Below are 14,225 nucleotides of genomic sequence, written 5' to 3' on the forward strand. Positions count from 1 at the left end.
AGTTGAAAACATACAAGGTCTGTTTTCCTTACATGGTAGAGATGGAGTCGTGAGCTCCAGGGATGCTTTCAGAATCCATTTCAGGTGACGTGTGAAAAATCACTAGTGATGACTTAAATACACAAAGGGATTTTTTTGTCATGTATAACTAAAATAGTATGTATTAGCAGTGAAAATTCTTGTTTTCCAGCCTCATGATTAAAATAACTTCAGACTCCTAGATCAGAAAATACTTGACCAAGAGAATGTTGTCAGGAAGGCTCAGTGTTATTTCCCTGGATTTGGAATTCAGTGGTAGGTTCACTGTTGTGTTCCACAAGTTAGCTACAGCAAGCATTGTTGCTTCCACATCTCTGGTTTTTTAGACATGACTAAATGCCTCAAGATAGTGAAGTTCCTGATGAAAAAAGTTTGTTTCTGTTTGAGCTCAGGCATTTGGAAAAGCTGTTGCTGGTAGCCTTGTAAAAGCAATTCAGATCCCTGGCACGAGCAGTCTGACACTGGAAAGCCCCACTTACACCAGGCTAAGCAAACTCCTCTGTCTCTGGTCAGGAGATTAAACTCACTGGTGTCAAAGCATTTCAGAACTGTGAGCAGATTTCTTACTCTTTTTTCTTCCTCTCACAATTGTCTCCATTTATGAGGTACTTGCATTATTTTTCTTTACAATTTACTCAGTGTTCCATGTGATTACATTTAAGCAAGCTGAAAATCAAGTTTAAATTTCTGTATTACTCTTATAATATTTTGTTCCACATGGGATAATAGGAAATATATGTTGTATAATAAATATTGAATTTTAGAAAAAAATAGGACTAGATTAAAATTTTTAAACAGTAAAATAAACTTTATTTAAATGAATTAATTTTTTGAAGTCCCTACAGTGGATTTAAAACAGAAGCTGCAAGAAACTGAATTTCATAGGAGTGATAGAACTAACTGAGTATAAATAATGGAAATTAAATCTGTTCAAGAGTGCAAATTTAAATCCATTTTCCATGTACATCTTCAGTTGAGTTGTGCAGGGATCATAGAGCTGCTATTTGCAAAGTTACAACTGTTCTGTTAGACCATCTGTAGCTTGTTTGAGGGAGTGACTTGCACTAGTTAGACTTTCCTGTGCTGTGAAGAGTGTGAGAAATTGAACTGAGAGGGAAGTATCCATTCAGTATTTCTTCAGTTTTTCACTGGAATCAGCATGATATCACTCCTTTAGGAAAAGAAACATATATAAGGCTTTCTGATTGTTACAAACCAATATTTCTGGTGTGTACAAACCAGATTTGTTACAAACCTATATCTAATTTGTTACAAACCAATATTTCTGGTGCCTGGAAACACCTGTATGATGAGGAAGCATTTTTGATACTAGAGTGCTGTTTATTAATTAGCTCAGACATTTGTGTTTTGCTTTCTCATTAGTGTACGACATCCAGTACAGCAGCTAAGAATGTGGTGTTGCAAGGTAACTGCTTTGAATTGGTGTCTATTTCTGTCCAGTTTAGCTGCATAGAAGCTGAGGTGGGGACATGCATCATGTGTATATTTACACACCCAAGCCATCAGACACTCCCTGTGTGGTGTTTTGTGTGCAGCACATCCTCAGCCCATGGAGCACTTGAGTTTAAACGGGAGCTCAGGGGTTGTGCCAGCCTGACAACTGTCAAATGGCACTCTTGAAAACTGTTGGGTTAAGATTGTTTCAGACCTTCTTAAATTTAATACCAGACTTGAGACAAATGCTTTCATAACAGGGAAGAAAGGGATACATGATGGCCTAAATCTTTCTATAAAATTATATGTTTCTCAGAGGATAGCTGTAATTGAATTATAGAATGCCTTGAGAATATCCTTGTTGGTGGTTAGAGAGATATGAAGGGAAGCAGAGAGACTCTTTCACAAACTAAATGTGGAAGAGACACCCTATAATTCAGCTGTATAAAACCCCCAGCAATCATATAATTATACTATAAATGTGGTTTGGGAGGAATGAAAAGCAGCATTTATTTAAAACATTAAGAAAAATTACTTCATTGTATGAGACATATATTTTCTCTGTGTTTTATTCTATTAAGTCTTTCTTGTCTGCCCAGCTAACACCCTTCCCTCCATTGTCACAATGCACTTGTGTGTGGGTATCAGCCTTCTAAAGTGCAGGGAGGAGAACCAGTTTGGGAGCTGTAGTAGAAGTCAAACTCTAAAAGGAGAATGATGCTAACAGAACTGCCTCTATTTCTGCCAGAGACAGCAAAGTTGGAGTTTTCTGTTTATAAGATCTTGTACAGCCAGCTTAAAAGAAAACTAGGAAGTTGGTCCAAACTCTTCACTTGTGTAATATAAGTGAATTAGCAGAAAGGCAAGGGGAATTATTTGTGGCTATTTTGTGTAAAAAGTCACTTGAAGAATCGTTCCCTCTTGTAGAATTTTAGCCAAAATTATTTTCTGAAAAGGGAGTAAGAGAAATATTAGTTATATAATTATTACCATTGTAATTGGCAACAGGGGGTCAAGGTGATTGTTATATTAAACTCAAGATGTCAGTAAACAAATAAATTGACAGTATTTATAATTTATATAGGGACAACATTTACTCTTAAGATTTCGAGGTAGCTTAGCATATTTCCAGAGTTCTTAATGCAGTTTAAATATCCCCAGAATATCTTACATGAGCTGTCACAAGAGCCAGTGACTGGCTGAGCTTTGTGTTGGATTGCACCTGCCCTTTCCAAACCCCACTTTATGGGCTTCTTTAATGGGTACTCTATGCATCTTACAATTCCAGCATCCAGAAGCTGTAAATGGTGGATGAAGTGATGCAGCCTTACTGCAGAAATACAAAAAATCTTTTGTTTGGTTGATGGAAATATGGAAGAGCTTTTCCAAGCCCACACAGAGGGATTGTCCTGGTGCTGAGAACAGATGACCTGATTGCCTTTCTTTTGCTTGATCATGTAAAACTTCCTTCTGTAGCCTTGTACAGACCAGAATTCTGATATTATTTTTGGAAGAGATCAAGCTGTGGATTTTGAGTGGAAGGGTTTTTGTTTGGTTTTCAGTTTAACACAGCATTAGGAGGGTTGTTACTCTGTAATACATACAGTATTATGGCCTTATCAAAAGGAGATTGGAAATTAGATCCGTATTTTTATCTTTGCAATCTCATTGCCATGCAAACAGTACTAAAGCTGTAGGAAAGCAGCTGAGCTAGTGATCTCATTTAGCAGCCCAGACAGCTAACCTGGGCAGAAGGGGAATTGTCATAAAAACAGACTGGAGGCTGGTAGTGTTCCAGGGGATGTGATACCCCAGCTCCAGGGGCTGGGACACCTCTGGGGTTCTTCTAATGGAAAAGTCTCAAGATTTCTACAACAGATAGGCATGTGTTAGCCTGAATGCATTACTGGGTTTGCCATAGAGAAGCATCAGATTTCATGTTACGTGTAAAAAAAGGTCTGTGTTCTTTTAAGAGTACATTTTTGGAGAAAGGAGGAGAGGAACATTTGTGAAAGAACGAAATACCACGTGACTTTTCAGCAACTGACTTCTACAGTCTTTTTCTATTTTCTCTCTGAAAAATTATGGTTAAAGGCTACTTAATAGCTCAATAATACATTGATTTTTAAATCAGTTTTCTAATTAGGCTTAGGTTTTGGGAGGGGAGTGGGGACATTTTAGGGAGAAGTCTAAAGTGCACACTAGCTTTGTACAGTCATAGAAATTTCAGATTGCTGGTACAAACCAAGAGAACATTGGCACCTAAGGAAATGTAGAAATTCACCTGAAGGTGGAGCAGATTGAAACTCTTTTCAGGATATGGATCTCTGAATGAGCTCAGGAAAGCAGCACCGTCAGTGTGGAGACACTCCACACTGGATGGATGGAAATACCCCAAAGGGTGACAGGCCCTCGGTGTTGTGTGTATGGACTGGTGCACAGGCTCACATGTTGCAATATTATTTTATATCCAAATGTGAGTGGCTTATGCCACACCAGGAGAATAAAGGAAGAGAGTAAATGAAGGGCTAGAGCACACTCAGTCATCATGGCTCATTTGTACTTTGCAGTTAAGAGTGGAGGCTGCTGGGTGTGAGCTGATGCTCTGAAGTGAGCAGGGGTGAGACTGGTCCTGCTTCTGAAAGAGATCAAAGTATCTGAAATGGAACTACCCCACACTAACCAGGATTTGAATCCTGGGAATGAGGAGGTAGAGGAAAAACCTGACAATGTCATATGCATTTCCAGATGAAGCTATGTGAAATACACGGTGCTTTAAAGAGGACTTTGTTTTCAGTGAATAAATGGTTCTTAGTGTTGGTTTTGTAGGGTTTTTTTTGCATCCCTGAAGTTTTCTTTTGTTGATATATAATGTTATTTCCAGAGTCTTTCAGATCCTCGAAAAAGGTTGCTCATTTGTTTGTTTTTTGTTTTCTTTGCTTTTTGCCACCTAAATTCTCTGTAGGACACAGATGACATATGACTGAAGAGTTTTAGAGAGCTCCTTGACTTTATTTTAAAATAATGATAAATGGGTTCAGACTGATTTTTGTACTTCTTTCTTTTCCCTGCAAACTTGCAATGACTACAAAATAACAGTAAATTTTTTAGGTTTTCTTCTTTTGCAATACTAGGTGTTCTGTGCCCATAAAATGTTGAGATGAAGATATTGATGCCACCTACCAAGCTGCCTTCTCAGAATCTTTGTATCACTTACAGCCTAGAATTTTTTTTTTTTTTTTTTGCATTTTACCATGAGCCCTCCACACTGAGATCCACATCTATATGCTTTATGTGAGACCCCTCTGTAACTCAAAGAGGAGCATGGCTGTTGCAATCTGCTCTCAGAATTGCATCTAAGCCATTGATTTCTCTCTGGCTTGTGTCTTAAATACATTATTGATGTGCACCATCATCTTCAGATCGCTGCAGATGCTTGCACTGTGCACCTGGAGCTGGCATATGTCTTTATTTACTGGTGCAGTAAGAAGGGGAAGATTTTAGGATTTTGTTTCTCTTTGGAAAATATGGACTAGAGAGGCTAAGCAAGGTTTGATGTGCAGCTAAGAACAGATTCTATACCTTGCCATTGACCCTTACATCTGAACTTTTCATAGCTGTGTATCCTAATTTTTCATCTTCCTTTTTTAACTTGAACAGAAAATTCTTTTGAATTATTGGTCAAACTTTCTGATTATGCAGATTTAGGGGTAAATTTTTTTTTTAAACACATCTTACTGTAGATTCTATTCTCTACAATGTATCTCATGGCTTAAAAACTAGTAGTAAATGTAAAACAACTTAATCAAGCATTTCCTGCTTTGGGCTCTTATATTTGATAAGCTTCTTTGGCAATCCAGTTTCTATTAAAATCTGCAACATGCACTTAGGTGTATTCTTATTTGAACCCTGAAAGCTAACTTTTTGTGCTTGCCTGAATGCTACATGTTAAATGTGGAAGAGATTTTAGAGATTCTTTTATTTCTGTCATTCTTGTATGTTTATTCTTGTTTTGTTTAATCCCAGTGAACTCAGTACTTGAGTATGCCTGTGTGTATCTGGTTTCGAATGTGTAGGTTTGGGGAAATTTTAATGATCTCTACTGGAAAGGCTGTTTCAGAGAAGAGGAAATTGTAAGCCTAATGACTTAACAATACAAAGAAATGTTTTTATATTCTAGATTGACAAAGTGTGGTGGATTCAGATATACTTAGAAGAAACTGAAAAGAGTGAAGTGCTTATTGAAATTACTGTCTTAAGGAAAGAGCCCTAAATTGTTTTGTAACTGTAATTCACCAGAAATAATTTTGTACTCTGAACTCACAGAAGGCTCCAGCTTCATCGTGCTCAGGGTTTCTATGGTAAAATGTTACTGCAGTTGACATAATGATGAAGAGAGCTATTCTGGCCTGTTTTGAAGATGCAGATTTTGAATTTTCAGTACCAATTAATACATATCAGCAGTGGCCACAGACTCTAAAAGGATCAGTGAGAGAGAAATGACTTAGAGTTTCCCTTGTGGTAATACACACAGAAAGAAAAAAAAATATTTTTCATATATATGAATCTTAATGAGGGTTTACATTTGTAATAGATCAGAGAAGCTTTATGAAAAGGATTAATACCAAAGGAGGTAATATTAGTCATTGTTGCTGAAAATTGTACTATCTGGCATTTTGCTCATTGAAAACAAAAAGCAACCCATGGAGGTGCTGGTGTGCAGTGATGTGACAAATTCAGCTGTGGGTGTGAGTTAAACCCAGGGATGAGCTCAGTGACTGATGGGGCTGGGAGCGCCGTGCTGGCTGCCCCTAGCCAGGGGACAGGGGGTGAAAGCAGCTCGTACATAACTCATTGCAGGAAAATGAATTTGCCAAAGCATTCAGTGTTTATATGTAACACAGCACATGTGATAACAGACTTCTAAGCTGAAGCTGAGCCTTTCAACATTTTTTGCTGAAGATCCCTAGAGATATTTCATTTACTTTGTGTTCTTTAGAGATGCTCTAAATGAAAGTATGGGATTCACATTCTCTATCTTGGTTTGCAAAAGAGACAGGTATGAGCTCTGAAATTCAGATCTGGATGGAAATTTGCCATCATCTGTTAGATATATAGTCTGGACTTCCATTTAACTTCTTATTTGCTTTTTGGGAGGCTTGTGTCAAGTTTATGGCTCAATGGAGAAGTGAATCAGCTTGTAATGATTAATAGTCCAGTAGATCAATAAATAAGAATCCCCACTTGATTGTAACAGATGAGACATCCACATGGCATTCAAAACCTGAAGGGTATTTATTTTAATAATAATTTTAATTGCCCATTTCTGAGAATATTACTTCCACTATAAACAGTTTAACTATAGCATTACAGGAGAAGGCTTAGTTTTAGTTTCATGCCACATCACTCAGCATATTTAATGATTCCCTTTGTATTTCAATTTTTTAATGCACCTTAGTATTTTTATTTTGTGGGTTTTTTCACAGTGCAGGGATATGAGAGCAGTGACCTCTTCATTAAATTTTCCAAGGTACTAGAGAGGTTTTCCTGTTGAGTTAATGAATTTATTTTAGATCCCAGTTGTGTGTATGATGCAATGAATCAATTGCCTGGCATTTGTCTACAGTGGTATTAATCTGACTATACTGACAGCTTCCCTCTCCTCCGAATGTATTGTATACCATGTCCATAAAAGTATTTCTGCTGCCAAAAACATCTACCTTTGTGAGCATACACCAGCAAATACATTCATATGTTGCTTTTATCTTAATAATGAAGTTTTGAGTTGTGGATTTTTTTTCCGAAATACATGGAGGTAACAAATACGTTGAGAAATACTCAAATATAAAATGGAAGATCAAGATGTATTTTAATGTCAGCAAGAAAGGTGTAGGTCTAAAGTTGAGTCTGTGTCCACTAAAAATGGAGTCAATATCTGGGTTTATGTTTAGCATCCACAGTAAGTCAATTGAAGAGATTTTATCATCTTAGAAAAGGAAGGTGAGAGCATTATTATAGGAAATTTTTATCTGTGTGGAAGCTAATTTTGTGAATGGAATGGGTCTAGCTTGTATGATATTTTAGTTTTTTAACCAAGGTAACTTACTTTAGTTTCTGTGGTAGCCTTCATAGATTAAGGAACTGAAAGAGCTTAAAGTAAGACCAACAAATTTGGCATTTTTTCCTTCATCTGAAATACACAATTTGATATTTTAACTGCAGGTGAACGATTACTTTTTACTTTTGTGTCTGCTGGTAAAATAAGCTGACTTAGCAGCTAGAGATGTAGGGTGAAATCTGTCAATCTTAATAAACATTTTTAAAAATATATAAGAATATTCTTATGTATTTTGTTACACTGTTCTCCAAATGTGGGGAAAAAAGGAGTGTATGCCCTTGCCCTCTTTGTATTCTTAATGACAAAGGCCAAGATCATGAGCTTAGAAAAGTAACTCCTTCAAATCAGGAAACTCAGAGTTAAAATTAAATTGTTTGATGCCTAATTTAATAGGTGCTGACTTTTCTGGTGCTCTTCCTGGAAGGTTTCCTACCCTGTCTGAAATTAGACTGGCTTTAGTGGTTTATAGAAAATACACTATGTTGCTAAGTGATGAGACTAAGAGAACTAGACACACCCCTTTGAACCAGTTCCCACTGGTAATAAGGAGTCATGAGGAATGCAGAAACTGTGAATGGCTGTGGCCAAGCATCAGTGCCTGTGGCTGAAATTTGCCCTCAGTTGTAGGGCTGACGTTTGCATTTTCTTCAGTGTTTCATCTTTGCCTGAGCCTGGGTTCAGATTCAGTGTCTAGTTTTGATTTCAGCTAAATATTACAAAATCGGGGGTTGGGATGTCTTTATGCTTACATGAGATAAGCACCACTTTGGCTTCAACGCCATTTGTGTGTTGTTGCTTGAGTCTATATTGTTGTGAATACAAATGGAGAGGCTGTGTCTTTGTCAGTCCTCTGAGGAGAGGTTTGCACTGCTGAGATTGCCTCTTGCATCCCTACTTTGTGTGTGCCTTCAAAAAGGACTTAAACGACTTCAGTGCAGTTCTTTGGATCCTTGCCATCTCTCTGATCCACAATGCTAAATGCTGTAGGGAAGTCTAGGAGGATGGGCACAGATGTCTGCTTACTATTCATCACTGCAGAGAGTTGTGCATCACTGTTTTGAGGTGATTTCTTTCTTCATGCCTTGAGCAGAATCTTGACCTTACTAGGCTCTAGGAGAGTGGCTGGTCATCAGGCTGTGCCTGCACTGTGGCTTTCTGAATGGCAGCCTGCTGTCAGGCACTAGCTAGAAACACTCCGAATGCCTTGATACTGTCTCCATTTTCAGTTTGTCCTGAAAAACAAGGGAGAGAAGGTTTGCCCCTGCTCCTGCCTATTTGAGGCAGTGGTCATTTCAGTCATGAGAGACAAGGCAGTCATTACTCTTCCATCAGCTTGAAGATGCATTGATCGTGTGCAGATGATTTTGCACTTTTTTTTGTATGTGGAGAGGTTCTGTGCTTTTGAGAAGCTTTTTCAAAATTTTTGTAATCAGTGGAGTTCAGCTGCAGCTCTCCACTGCATGAGGACAGGTTGAGTTGGGAGGGAATTGGGGTGCTGTGGCTCTGCCATCCTCTCCAGACACCACAACGGTGACATCTGAGGGGCAGCCTTTAATTCACCCAGGTCCTGTGAAACCCAGGCCAGGCTGTCACTCTGGTGCCTGAAAATCTCTTCATCTCAGTATGTGTGCTTCAGAGCAGCTGGGTGATCAAATTACAGTGAGGCAGGGCTGAAGCATCTTTCAAACCTGGATTCTCTTCCAGTCATCAAGGAGAATGAATGGAGAGTAAAAAGGAGTGAATGTTAAACCTTACTTTTGCTTGTCTAAGCTGGTTGTTAACTAGGAACAAGGCTGTCTGGGTGGGGAGAGAGAATAAGAGGAGAATTCTGACCTTATGGGTGGTGATTTCATTTTGTGTGCTCTGTTGTAGCTCTTTTGCTCTGTGGCAGCAAACAGCAATCGCATTTCCAGTCCAGTGGTACCTGGAAGTCAACTGTGCCTCTGGGATCCTTCTGTGTGAAAGGGCCCATATAAATGTAAGGCAGTGAAATTATCTTTATTGTCAATTAAACTTTTAGTGCCTTTGACAATCTGGCATGCAAGGTGCATCAAGTGAACTCTAGCTGTGATTATTTCTAAACACCATGTAAAAGCAGACCTTGCTGTCCTAATCAAATTGAAAAGGACTAAGAGGGCAAGTCAGTTATGTCAGCATGGAATCACTTCAGCATATTAGAAACTGCACAGAAATACTGTTTCTTTCTCTTTTTTTCAACACCCCCGCTCCCCTTCCCCTCAAGAGATTTGGCTCTGCAAAATCTGAGCTGTCACATCCTTTAACTCCAGAGAGTTACTATAGCAGGATTGTTGATGGCATTTTTGTAAGGAATTCATACTGGAGTTAGCAGTGGAAATACTGTGTGCTGTTGCAAGATATACTCATTTTTATAGAGTAATTCTGTTCCTCCCCCCACCCCCCAGGATGTGTTATTTTAGGATGATTATACTTCACACTGCTATTTCTGTTCAAGGTATGATAATTAATGTTCTATTTCCAGACCTGTTCTCTATGCCTGCCCTTGCACATAAACATATGAGTGTTATATGCATATTTTTAGGACTTCTGTGTATTTTACATGACCATTGCCTATGTCACACTCTTTGTTAGAAGTGTTTAGAAAACACACTTTGTGGTCTCTGTAACATTAATATATTTAGTATAAACTAACTTAACATACTGGGTATGTTGTCCTTCCTCTTCATTTTAAAAAGGAGGGAGGTGTTTTTATCCACCGTTAAGTAAAACTGCCTTTGCAGTCAGAGATGGCAGTGCATCAGTGAAGGATGAAGCATTTCTGAGGTGTATGGCAAGGAGGATAACAGATTTTACATTTTTCAGTGGAGTCAAGGTGTATTAACTGGAATTGTTTTGCCAGGGCTTCCCGTTGGGGGATGTTTCTTCTATACTTCATAATATTATATTTTTGAAGAAATTTTTCAATTTTTCTCTTCATTAAGTCAGCCTAAAAATGGCAATGCAAATCAGGATTTTTCCCTCCAAGGATATTTAGTATGCCAAATTCTGCTAGGGATTTCTGTATTTCTCAACTACCTAACAACTTTTATGTCTATGAAATCAACAGCAGACTTGCAGGGTTGTTTTGCCCATCTTCTCACCCCTAAAATGTGTGGGCAACCTGCAGAAATCGAGACACAGCAGATCTGATCAGTTCCTGGAACACTGGGGGAAAAAAAAGGCAAAAATGCTCAATTTCCTAAGCTTTGCTGCCTTTTTTTTTTTTTTTTCAGTGTAAATTACTGCCATTTTTGTTTCCAGAAGAACTCTCAGGAGCATCTTGAGGTAGATTGCCTATGAAGAGCTGTCTAATGATACAATGTTTAGTACGTTTTCAGATAACTAAAAGCTAGAAAGCAACAGCTAGCATTTGAGACATTGTGTAGGTTTCTAGCACACTTGAACTTCAGATTCTTCTGTAAGCTAATGAGCAGATTACAGCCAGCACATGCATGTGGTTCTTTGTGAAGATTTTGTCTATAGGAGTATTTTTATTTGATCTATGATGCTGATGAGTTACATTTTGAGTTTTTCTGCATAGATACTGGCAATCTTTTTTTCTAGTTTTCTCAGTGGGTTATGATAATTATTACTCTGCAGAGAAGAACTTAAACAGAGAGGATGGGGTAAATAGTTCCAAACATATGGTGAATTTAGCATGCTTTTATGAATGATAAACCTGTTAGGGTTACCTTAATAAGTAGTTACTGCATGTTTTTCATAAATCACCACTAACAGCTCTCTGGGAAGGTGTAAATAGATATGTTGATCTGCCTATGCTGTGAGGTTGAGATAGATGAGCAGAACACAAATGTGTCTGTGTGTGGAAAATGTACATGAGTCTCATCCTGCATACTGATTCTTGGCACAGTGTTTTGCCCAGGAGGCAGTAAATAAACAAATGGCCAGCCTAAAACTGTATAAATCTGAATTGATTCCACAAGGAATGGGAGGAATTTTGCAGCCTTTTTGACTGCAAGAAATCCCATGGTTTCCCTATGACAAATGTATTTTCCCAAAGCTTACTGCAGTACCAAGGCTGTGTGTTTGCCTTCCCAAAGTAGTGTGGATTGCAGTCCTAGAGACATCATTTTTCATCATCTGCAAACATGAAAATAACTTCAGTATGCACAGCAGCCTGATTTACTGTTATTGAAATGCTGCCATCTCAGGATGTGCATCATGTATAGCCATGTTTAAAATACAAGTGAATAAGTAGAAAGCAGAGAGAGAGGAAGGAAAAAATTTAAATCTGAAAGTGCTTGTTGGTTTTTTTTCAGTAAACCAAGTATTTCCCACCAGCTGGAAATATAACTGACAAGATAAGTAATGACTGCTGTTTTAAATCTGACTATTGCTGCCACATATACATATGCATATTTTGAGTTCAGTTTGTTTAACCTGGAGATGCTATCAGTAAAAACATATTCAGTTTGTTTATTCATATTCTCTTAGAATAACACTGCTTCTATTCCCATAGAAGTTTGGTGGCACTGCCAAGATGGTGCTTCCCATAAGAGTAACTGCTGTGTGTATTGAGACACAACAGTATTTATGTGCATAGCTTTATAAAAGAGTTTGTGCAATTTTTAAATGTTAGTCCTGATTGACCTTAACTCTTCTCAAAACACTTGGAATAGTTTAAATTATGATATCACTTTGAATGTTTTCCAAGTAATCTGTAAATTGCTTTTATGATATCTGAGCCCTACCCAGCATGTGACATTGCTGTTAAACTGAAAATTCATGGAACATCCAAAGAGCAGTAACACAGGAAGCCTTCTCTGGGCAGCTGTAACCATGGTACCTGAAATATTGTCCACCATAACCTTTTTGATGCCTTTTTTACCCTCCAACAGAAAGAGCTTTTATCAAAATTCCTATAGCTTTCCTGTTGCATTGACACCCAAATTCATTTCTTATCAGTTGGGAATACACAGTTGGATTTTTCTTTAGTTAAAAAAAAGCTCCTGCAGAAAATGGAGATGAATGTACTTCAGAAAATAACAAAAGTCTATCTGTGTGTTTTGTGCTGCTATCTCATTGTATAATCCTGCCTCTTTGAAGGTTTAGCTTTTCTCTGTGGACTAACACTGTATATAGAAATGTGGGTTTAGTAGCACTAGGCCTTCCAGAGCTATTCTTGTTCGGTGTGATAGAAGCTTACAAAAACATATTTGGAAAGTGAATTAATTATTCCATTGTGCTTTGAGCTGGTGTGAAGATTCCTCAGCTTTAGCAGAGCTCTGGTTTCACTGACTGGTGAGCACAATGTGATCTGCCAGGGGACACCTGCTCGTGGCTCTGGCTCAGGATGGGGCAGGAGGGGCAGATTCTGTTTCTCATTACCTGTGGCAGCTCCTCTGACCTCGACTGCATCTCATATCCTGACAGGGGCTTCTGTGAAGTAGCAATTTTAAATCACCAACCAGAATCCTTTTTCCCCGTGCACGTGTCCAACATGTTCATGATGTGAAACTCAACATAAGACACACAAAACAGATCACCGTGTCTAAAGCTTCATGTTCAAACAATTGGAATTTTTCTGATTTTATACTGCACATTGCAATATAAAATTAGTTTGTGATGACAAACAAGCAAAAGGTTCAACGCTCCTAAAATTCCTGAAGCGCCCTGGTAGACGTGGGCCTCACCAGGAGCAAGAACAACTCCTCAGTGTTCCTAAAAAATATACTGGTCCCCAAGGAGCAACCATGGTATCATATTGATCATTCACCAAATGTACACATCAGCCTCCTAATCCAACTAGCGCAGTTTGCAGTCTGTCAGGGAGAATTACTAAAATAATTTAAAATATCCTGTTAATCCATACGTATGTTCTATAAAAAGCACACAAAGTAAATTGGTTTTACGTTGTTGGAAAAGGGTGTCAGTTGACATTTAAAACAAAATGAAGCAATATGGACAAAATGTGCTAGAGGGGTACGGAAATTGTCTGGGCACATGCACGTACATAAACATGTGCTTCATATGTTACACATAACAGTGTTGCCACCTATTGATAGAAATTTAAACTTCATGTAGATGTTTGTAATATATTTTCCCAAACACAGTAAAGGTCTCTTCCTTCTGATGAGACTGGCATGAACAAAGTGTATTATTTGTGGTAGAATAGGTCTTACAGGCTTTGATAATACCATGGTGTTATAAAGTAATGGGTGCTGTTCAGAAACCAACAAAGGATAAATGTTATCAAAGGAATCTAAAGCTGCTGATGCTTTTGTGTGACTTAGATGTGTGATCCCACTGTCAGTGGCAGTTCTTTGATGAATGAAGGAGTCAGTGCGTCTGGTCTGCACATTTCAAGTTTATCTCTAATTTTCATGGGGATAGAATGACCAGTGGGAAATTAAGGCAATATTTATATATTTGCAACTGCATAAACTGTTTTTCAAAAATATGCTCAATACCAAGGAGCTCCCTATTGATTGTAATGGAGAGGTGATACATTTTTATTTAGAAATTAAGCATATGCTCGTTGGCATTAAATATGTTACTTGTGGTGAAATATGAATATTATTGGAGAATAAAAAGCTGTCTAGTTTACAGTTTTTTGTTTAGACAATTGTTTTGT

General features: G+C 38.0%; 1 protein-coding gene across 7 annotated transcripts in view; it reads left to right on the plus strand.

The window, feature by feature from the left end:
• TENM1 (teneurin transmembrane protein 1) overlaps positions 1-14,225 on the plus strand; it is a 775,300-nt gene that overhangs the window by 513,177 nt on the left and 247,898 nt on the right. The window contains exon 2 of one of the 7 annotated variants that reach the window (XM_054289926.1): positions 9,485-9,590. The exons of the other annotated variants lie outside the window; for them this stretch is intronic. The gene's annotated coding sequence lies outside the window, so the exon portion shown is untranslated. The remainder of the gene's footprint in view (positions 1-9,484; positions 9,591-14,225) is intronic. 7 annotated transcript variants of the gene reach the window in all.

This window comes from Melozone crissalis, unplaced genomic scaffold, assembly GCF_028551555.1.
Source record: "Melozone crissalis strain CALT ecotype California unplaced genomic scaffold, PUWL_Pcris_2 ptg000068l_1, whole genome shotgun sequence".
In the NCBI taxonomy this organism is placed as follows: domain Eukaryota; kingdom Metazoa; phylum Chordata; class Aves; order Passeriformes; family Passerellidae; genus Melozone; species Melozone crissalis.